Here is an 8,256-nt window from a genome sequence, read left to right on the forward strand (position 1 = left end):
GCAAGATTGAGTGATGGGCGTGTTCAGAGTATTTTAAAAGGCATTGGGAAGAGCCAGTAGGAAACAGACTTCAGATGCTAGTGAGGGGCACTTGGCTGGCTCAGTGGGTGGAGCCTGTGACTCTTGATCTTGGGATCGTGAGTTCGAGCCCCATGTTGGGTGTAGAGATTACTTAAAAACAAGGTTAAAAAAAAAAAAGATGCTAGTGAGAGGAGGCAACCATCCAGAAGCAAAATGACAAAGAAGATAGGTTTGCCATTTTTGGTGGTGGTGGGATGGGAGGGTGGGCCTGGGACAGGCCCAGAGAGAGCAGCGATAGAAAGGGGGAGTAGTCGTCACAGCCCCCTGGAGTGGCTCTATCAGGCCAGATCCTTTGCATCTTGTTTTTTGGTTGTTGTTTATTTTTATGTATTTTTAAGTGATCTCTACACCCAACGTGGGACTCAAACTCATAACCCTGAGATCAAGAGTGACGTGCTCCTCCACCCGAGCCAGCCAGGCATCCCTACATCTTTATTTTACTTAATTCTCACAGTGTTCGTGTTGGAATGAGGAGATGGTTCAAAGCGTGTCAGTGACTCTCCACCCTGGCTACACATCGGAATCGCCTGAGGAACTTGTAAAAATGTGGTTCTGGGTCTCCCAGCTTTTCTGGTTTAATCTGATCACGGGCATCTGAATTTTTAAAGTCCTTCTGGTGATTCTATTATACAGTCAGAGGGAGAGCAAACATAAGGAATCTGTCAGCCCACTTGCTGGGATGGAATTTAACTCCTGTGGGCCTGATTCTGAAGCCTACACCTCTCCCCCTAGAGCTGTGCTTCTCAAGGTATGGTCTCTGGACCGTTTCTAGCAAGCAGAGACCCACTTACCTGTGAACTTACTAAATCAGCAACTCTGGGTGGAGCCCAGCAATCTGGTTGGACAAGCCCTGCACGTAGCTCTGATGCGCACTCAAGTTTGAGAACCCCTGCCCAGAAGCCTGGCTCCACTGGCATGCAGCATCAGCATCAGCTGGGAGCCTGTTAGAAATGCAGAACCTCAGGCCTCACCCCACACCTCCTGAATCAGAATCTGTGTTTGGCAAGACCCCTGTGTGCTTCACCCGCGCATTAGAGTTTGAGAAGCACTGCCTTAAACCACTAGTTCCCAAATGTGGCAGACAGATAGCATTAACTCTGGAGCTTTTGGTTTTGAAGTACAAACACTCAAGGCGCCTGGCTCAGTCGGAAGAGCGTGCAACTCTTGGTCTTGGGGTCATGAGTTCAAGCCCCACATTGGGTGTAGAGCTTACTTTAAAAAAAAAAAAAAGGTACAGATTCCGGCTTTGCCTCCGAGAAAATACCAAATGGCCAATGGCGCTGGTGCTGTGGTTGGGCCCTGGCAGGGGACGCCCTGGCTGGGGGGTGGAGCTCGGCCCAGAGCTGGGAGATGCAAGGCTGAGGACCAGGAGCGGATGACCATCAGCAAGCTGGGTCAACGACGAGAAGGACAAGATCAGGTCCCGGGAGGAGATTGATCTCTTCCTGCCCATCAAGGAATCTGAGATCACTGACTCTTTCCTGGGGACATCCCTCAGGGATGAGGTCTCGAAGACTCTACCTGTGCAGAAGTAGACCTGTGCTGGTCAGCAACCCAGGTTCAAGGCGTTTGTTGCCATTGGAGATTATGTCGGTCTGGGTGTTCAGTGCTCCAAGGAGGTAGCTGCTGTCATCGTCGTGGCCAAGCTTGTCATCATCCCTGTGTGGTGGGCAAGGCTCCTGGGGGAACAAGATGGGCAAGGCCCACAGCGGCTCATGCAAGGTGACCAGCCGCTGTGGCTCTGTGCTGGTGTGCCTCATCCCTGACACCAGGGGCACTGGCATTGTCTCTGTGCCCAAGAAGCTACTGATGATGGCCAGTATTGACGATGGCTACCCCTCAGCCACGGGCTGCCCTGCCACCCTGGGTAGCTTTGCCAAGGCCCCTTCTGGTGCCACTCCCCAGACCTACAGCTCTCTCGCCCCTGACCTCTGGAAAGAGACAATGTTCACAAAGTCTCCCTATCAGGAATTCACCGACATCTTGTAAAGAGCCACACTGGAGTCTCCGTGCAGAGGACCCAGGCTCCACCTGTGGCCACCACACAGTTTTATCCAAGAAAAATTCAAGTGAATTAAAGCCTCTTAAAAAAAGGGGGGGGGCGCCTGGCTGGCTCAGTCGGTAGAGCATGTAACTCTTGATCTCGGGGTCATGAGTTCAAGCCCCACATTGGGTGTAGAAATTAGTTTAAAAAAAATAAAATCTTTAAAAATAAATAATTAAATAAATTAAAAAAAAAAACAAAACCACACACACAAAGTACAAATTCTCTAGGTATCCTACCAAGGTTTCAAATTCATTAGGCTTGAGGTCATGCTTAGTTCCTTCTTTAAAAACCCCCAGTAGGGGCCCCTGGGTGGTCATGGGTCTGGGGTCCTGGGATGGAGTCCTGTGTCAGGCTCCCTGCTTGGGGGGGGGACCCTACCTCTCCCTCTCCCCCTGCTTGTGCTCTCTCTCACTATCTCTTTCTCTTTCTCTCTCTCTCTCTCTCTCTCTGAAATGAATAAATAAAATCTTTAAAATTTTTTTCAAAAAATTAAAAAAAAAAGTGAAACCCCCTGGTAAATCTGATGATCAGTTAATTTTAGGGGCTATTCCACTCCATAATGTTGCCTCTCTGTAGAAGGAATTTTCTGAGTATTCTTTTCCAAGTCACCTCGGAAGGTTGCCGAAGTTGGCCAGATTTGACAAGTGAAAATACAGAACATCCAGTACAATTTGAATCTCAGATAAACAGGAAATAAATTTTTTGTGTAAGAATATCCCAAATATTGCTTGGAACATACTAGTTAGAATTATTTTAAGGAGTAAAAATTTTAAATTTAGAGTATTTGCTGGTAAAAAAAACACAAAATTTAGTAAATTTGGTCAATTTAAATTTGGTAAAAATTGCTAAAAAATATTGCTTATTATTTAAATTCAATTTAAGTTCAAATTGAACTGGGTGTTCTGAATTTTTTCTGGCAACCCTACTCACAACAGTCCCGGAATTTCAAGGAGAAATTCGGCATAAACTTAGGGAAGGGAAGATGAGGCAGAGCTTGCCAGGACCTCAACAAGGAATGGATGGATGGGTGGGTGACTACAAAGAACACTGCGTCGTGCTATCTCAGTCGGCTTCAGCTAAGTTACGCCGAAGGCTGCAGAAAAATGACTCCGACATCTCAGTGGCTCACAACCCCAAAGGGTTACTTCTTGCTCACATTACATGTCCGTAAAGGTCAGCTGCATCTCCTCTTCATTCTGTGACTAAGGCTCATGGGAGGCTCCTAACCCAGAACGTTTCTGGCCTCATGGAAAAGGATAAAAGAGAATGGTTGATTCTTATCTTTGTCTCATCATTCTTTAAGAATGATTCTTAAAGCTAGGATGACCAAATGTCCCATTTTGTCCAGGACTAAGGGGTTCCTGGGACCTAAGACATCAGCGCTAAAACTAGAGTAGTCCTGGGCAGGTCAAGATGGTTAGCTATCCTAATAAAGCTTCTACTTGGAAGTGACTCTGGTCACTTGTGCTCACAGCCCATTGGCCAAGAGAGTCACATCACCAACTTTGTCATCGATGGGACAAGCACTTAAAAGCCTCCAGTAGTGAGGGACCCACAGAGAGGGGCAATTAATGTTTTTAGTACTAATACAATCTTCCACAAAAAAGCAGGTTGGGGAAACTTCACAGTCCCCTCTTTAGGAAGAATATAGAACAGGAAGGACCTCCAAGATATCAGAGCCAAGGGCCATGAAGGACAACAGCCTAAGGATCTCCCCTCTCCCTGGGAGCAGGACTAAGACCTAATCAAGAAACACTCCTCACACGCAGGATCGGTGACAGCCCAGGGGAATTTCAAGATTTCCATAGATCAGTGACTACTATGTTCCCCATTCTTTCCTTTCTAAATGGATTGGGATTAGTCCATCCCTGTTGTTCCTTTGTTCATCGAAAGGAATGGATGACGTCGTTTTAGTTCTAGATCTCCAGATCTAGAGGAACCACATCCAGACCTGATGTATCATGAAATGCTGGGCTCAAAGTCTGGTGCCATGTTCAGATGAGAATTTAAGTTGTCTCCCGAGAGGAGTGAGTTTATTTTCCAGAAAAGAGGGACACAAATATTTGCAAACAATGGGGAATACTAGGGTAGATTGTGTTATTATCCAAAATGTTTGTTGCTTCTCCAGGGCTACTTCCTTTGGGATCCCTACCTATATGAGGATTATATTTGCAACCCCACTGACTTTAGGCTTAGCCGTGTGACTTGCTTCAGCCAACAGAATGTAAGTAGAACTGACACAGGTCACTTCTGAGCCAGAGTTTGAAGAGCCAGCACCTGGCCCACCATCTTCTCTTTTCCTTCTGCCCTGAGATTAGCCATGTTCCAGACAGAGCTTGCTCCTTCAGCCTGGATCCCAGCGCAGAATAGCTGCCACTCCATACCAAATATGTAGTGTGAGTGAGAAGTAAGTGCTTGTAGATGTAAAGCCGCTGAGATGCTGGTGATGTTTGTAACCATAAGCATAACTAAGCCCATCCTGCCAGGTACAAAAGCAAATGAGCAATATCACCCAAGAATACCTCTGTATGATTCTGTTTTTGCCAAGTTTGCAAACAGGCAAAACCGAAGAGTATATTATTTAGGAATAAACCTGGGGTGGCAAAATTATAAAGAAAACAAGAGCATGATTAACGCAAAATTTAGGGGAGTGCTTGCTTTTGGTTGGGGGTCAGGGAGACGTAAAATTATAGAGTTCTAAACTATTCCTGTTATATTTTCTCCTTTGTGTGTGAATTATACAACCTAAAGAAAAAGAAAGCAAAAGCACGGCAGATTGTGTTTGCCAAAAGATGGACACAGTAACTCCTGTCGACGTGTGCTTTTAGAAACTTGCCACTCTCCCACGCCTTGGCCCTGGGCAACTATATGACTGCCTCCATCAATACACTATGGCAGGAGTGATGCTCTGTGCCTCCTGAAACCAGATCATGAAAATGCCATGCACTTGTGCTTTGCTTTCCTGGACACTTTCTCTTGGATCCAATGACCGGCTAGTTCGAGGAAGCCCAAACTAGCCCATATGGAGAGACCACGCGTAGGTGTTCTCTGGCTGACAGCCCAGCTGAGGTTCCCGCCAACAGCCAGCATCAAATGGCCGACATGTGAGTTGAAGACACCTCCAGGTGACTCCAGCCCCCAACCACTGAGACACCCTCCATCCTTCCAGTCTTCCCAGCGGAGCCCCCAGACTCCCCCAGACAGGGAGCCAAGCCACCTCTGCTAGGCCCCGTCTTAACTGCTGACATGCAGAATGCACAATAAAATGGTTGTTTTATGCCACTAAGTTTTGAGACAGTTTGTCATGGAGCCATTGATAATTGACACAGCTAAAACACGCACACACATTTTGAAAACTGTTTCAATTCCATACTATAACTATCTCTCCCTGGGCCCTCCTAAAGTGAGTTTGTGTATGTAAGGCGCCAGGCTGCCCACAGAATGCCCTGCAGGGGAAGAAGACAAAACAGACCACGAAGTCTAGGGCCAGGGTCTTTGAGAAGGAAATTCTCCCTTATTCTGTGGTGAAGGAGGTGGAAGCTTCTTTAGTAGATGTGACCAGAGAGTTGCCCTGAACTGCGATTCTGGCACTCCCTTGCTTACTCATTTACAAATTAATTCATTCACCAAACAATTGCAGGTCACCCAGAGTGCAGAGCCCAGGGAGCCACGGGTGGTTTGGCTTACCTTGGTGGTCTGGACCCTGAGAGCCAGGGGGCCACGACCTGGGTGAGTTCTCCATCACCTACAAACCCGTGAAGCACCGGGTGTCCCTGGCGTGGGAGCCCCCTTCACTCCTCCCGCCTCACCCCCCCTCGGGTCGCCTGCTGGGCTAACAAAACAGACTTCTCTAATAAAACAAAGCAAAACAAACCTCCCTCCTTGGCCCTCCAGAATCTGGAGGGGGAAGAGTTGTGACTCTCAAGAACTTTGGCCTCTTTATTATTCAGAGCCCAAACTCCCTGAGTCCTGTGACCTCACAAGGGCCCAGCCACATTTCCCGGAGACCAAGGCATCTGGAGGAGGGATGACTACCACAGTCGGGCGTGTCACCATCACCGCATCCTCAGGAGCTCGGCTGCGGACACCAGAGGGAAACACTTCACCCCGGGTTTTGCTCAGTCTCTCTGCTGGCCTGCTGGCTCTCTTGGACTGCAACAGAGAGGTCTCGCTCAGTGGCTCAGCACATGTGTGTATCCAGCACTCCTGTTGTGGATTTGGCTCCGGAAAGGGGTCTGGCACCCCCTGGAAAGGATATAGGGCAGCAGGATGTCTTGCTGAGAAGAATGCCCAGAGGAGGGCGCCTGGGTGGCCCAGTCGGTTAAGTGTCGGCCTCAGGCTCAGGTCATGATCTGAGGGTTCTGGGATTGAGCCCCGCATGGAGCTCCCTGCTCAGAGGGGAGTCTGCTTGTCCCTCTGCCCCTCCCCCTGCTCGTGTGCACGCTCTCTCTCAAACAAACAAACAAATAAATAAATAAATAAAATCTTTAAAAAAAAAAAGTATTGTGTCCTCCAAAAAGATATGTTCAGATCCTCAACCCTACTTTATTTGGAAGTAGGGTCTTTGTAGATACAATCAAGTTAAGATGAGATCACACTGGGTTAGGGTGGACCCTCGATCCAATGACAGGTGTGTTGGGTGTGGAGATTACTAAAAAAAAAAAAAAAAAAAAACTTAAAAAAACGAGAAAGGAAAGGAAATTTTGGATAGAGAGACACAGGGAGGCATAGGGAAACAGGCCCTGGGACGACAGAGGCGGGGGTTGGAGTGATGCACCGTGAGCAACACTAAGGATGGCCGGCAACTGCTAGAAGTTAGGAGGTGGGGAAGAGATTGTCCCTCACAGCCCTCGGAGGGGACCAATCCTGCCCAAACCTGGAGTTCAGCTGCCAGGACTGTGGGAGAATAAAATTCTGTTGTTGTAAGCCGCCAGGTTTTTGGTACTTTGTTACAGCAGCTGTTGTTAACTAATAACACCCAGGGGGGGAAATGTTGGCTGTTGCATGACTTTAACCCTTCCCAAAGAAAGAACATAGAGCATAGTGGTTACACACGACCAGATCCGAATTCCAAACTGATCACCCACCAGCCAGCGTCTTTGGATGCATGACTGAACCTGAGGTTCCTTAAATGCAAAAACTAGTGAAATGCAGTTTTCAGATAATCTGTGTAAACTGCCAGGAACATGGCCAGCATGACCACGTTCTATTTTTTTTTTTTTGAAGATTTTATTTATTTATTTGAGAGAGAGAGAATGAGAGATGGAGAGCACGAGAGGGAAGAGGGTCAGAGGGAGAAGCAGACTCCAGAGCCCCATGCGGGACTCGATCCTGGGACTCCAGGATCTATGACCTGAGCCGAAGGCAGTCGCTTAACCAACTGAGCCACCCAGGCGCCCGCATGACCATGTTCTAACTAATTAGCTAGTAGCTAACACTAGCATGCTAGCCCAGACTCCATTCTCTGTGATCACCAAGGAAGCTTTCCTTTTTCACAGGGTCTTACGATAGGACAGAAGCAAGAAAGAAGGGATTTGCAGATATCTGAGGATAACGAAAACTATAGTCTGGATAGGAGAGTGAGGTAAAGGGGGGACCTAAAACTTATCTGAATAATCATGAAAAAGCCTATATTCATTTGGGATAGCAGAAATTGTAAGCTGTTGTGTTTTGGGTTTTTTTTTTAAGATTTTATTTATTTACTTGGGAGAGAATGAGAGAGGGAGAGAGAGAGCACAGAGGGAGAGGGAGAGGGAGAGGGAGCAGCAGAATCCCTGCTGAGCAGGGAGCCCGATGTGGGACTCGATCCTGGGACCCTGAGATCATGACCTGAGCCGAAGGCAGATGCTTAACCGACGGAGCTCCCCAGGTGCCCCATGTTGTGTTGTTTTTAATTAAATATCTCCTCAATGTGCATTAAAAAATATAGTGTCTGGGATACTATTCTTAGGAGTGTTTGTGTATTCATTTTACCCTAGAGTTATCTACAGGTTGTCAGGAAAAGAATCAGGAGGACCTCAGCAGGAAGGAGGAGGGCTGTCCTACCCAAGAGGAGGGGTCTCCAAAGTGATGAGTTAGGGGATGCCAGAGTCCACCCTGGCCAATTCTGCTGAAGCCCTCCAGCACAG

The 8,256-nt window shown here is 47.6% G+C and overlaps 1 pseudogene; it reads left to right on the top strand.

Moving 5' to 3' along the window:
• Nucleotides 1-1,348: 1,348 nt before the first annotated feature.
• Nucleotides 1,349-2,159, top strand: LOC114223275 (small ribosomal subunit protein uS5 pseudogene; annotated as a pseudogene).
• The last annotated feature ends 6,097 nt before the right edge of the window (nucleotides 2,160-8,256 follow it).

Source organism: Eumetopias jubatus, unplaced genomic scaffold (genome assembly GCF_037043125.1).
Source record: "Eumetopias jubatus isolate StellerSeaLion01/CBP00866 unplaced genomic scaffold, mEumJub1_p1.0 scaffold_7, whole genome shotgun sequence".
NCBI classification, from domain to species: Eukaryota; Metazoa; Chordata; class Mammalia; order Carnivora; family Otariidae; genus Eumetopias; species Eumetopias jubatus.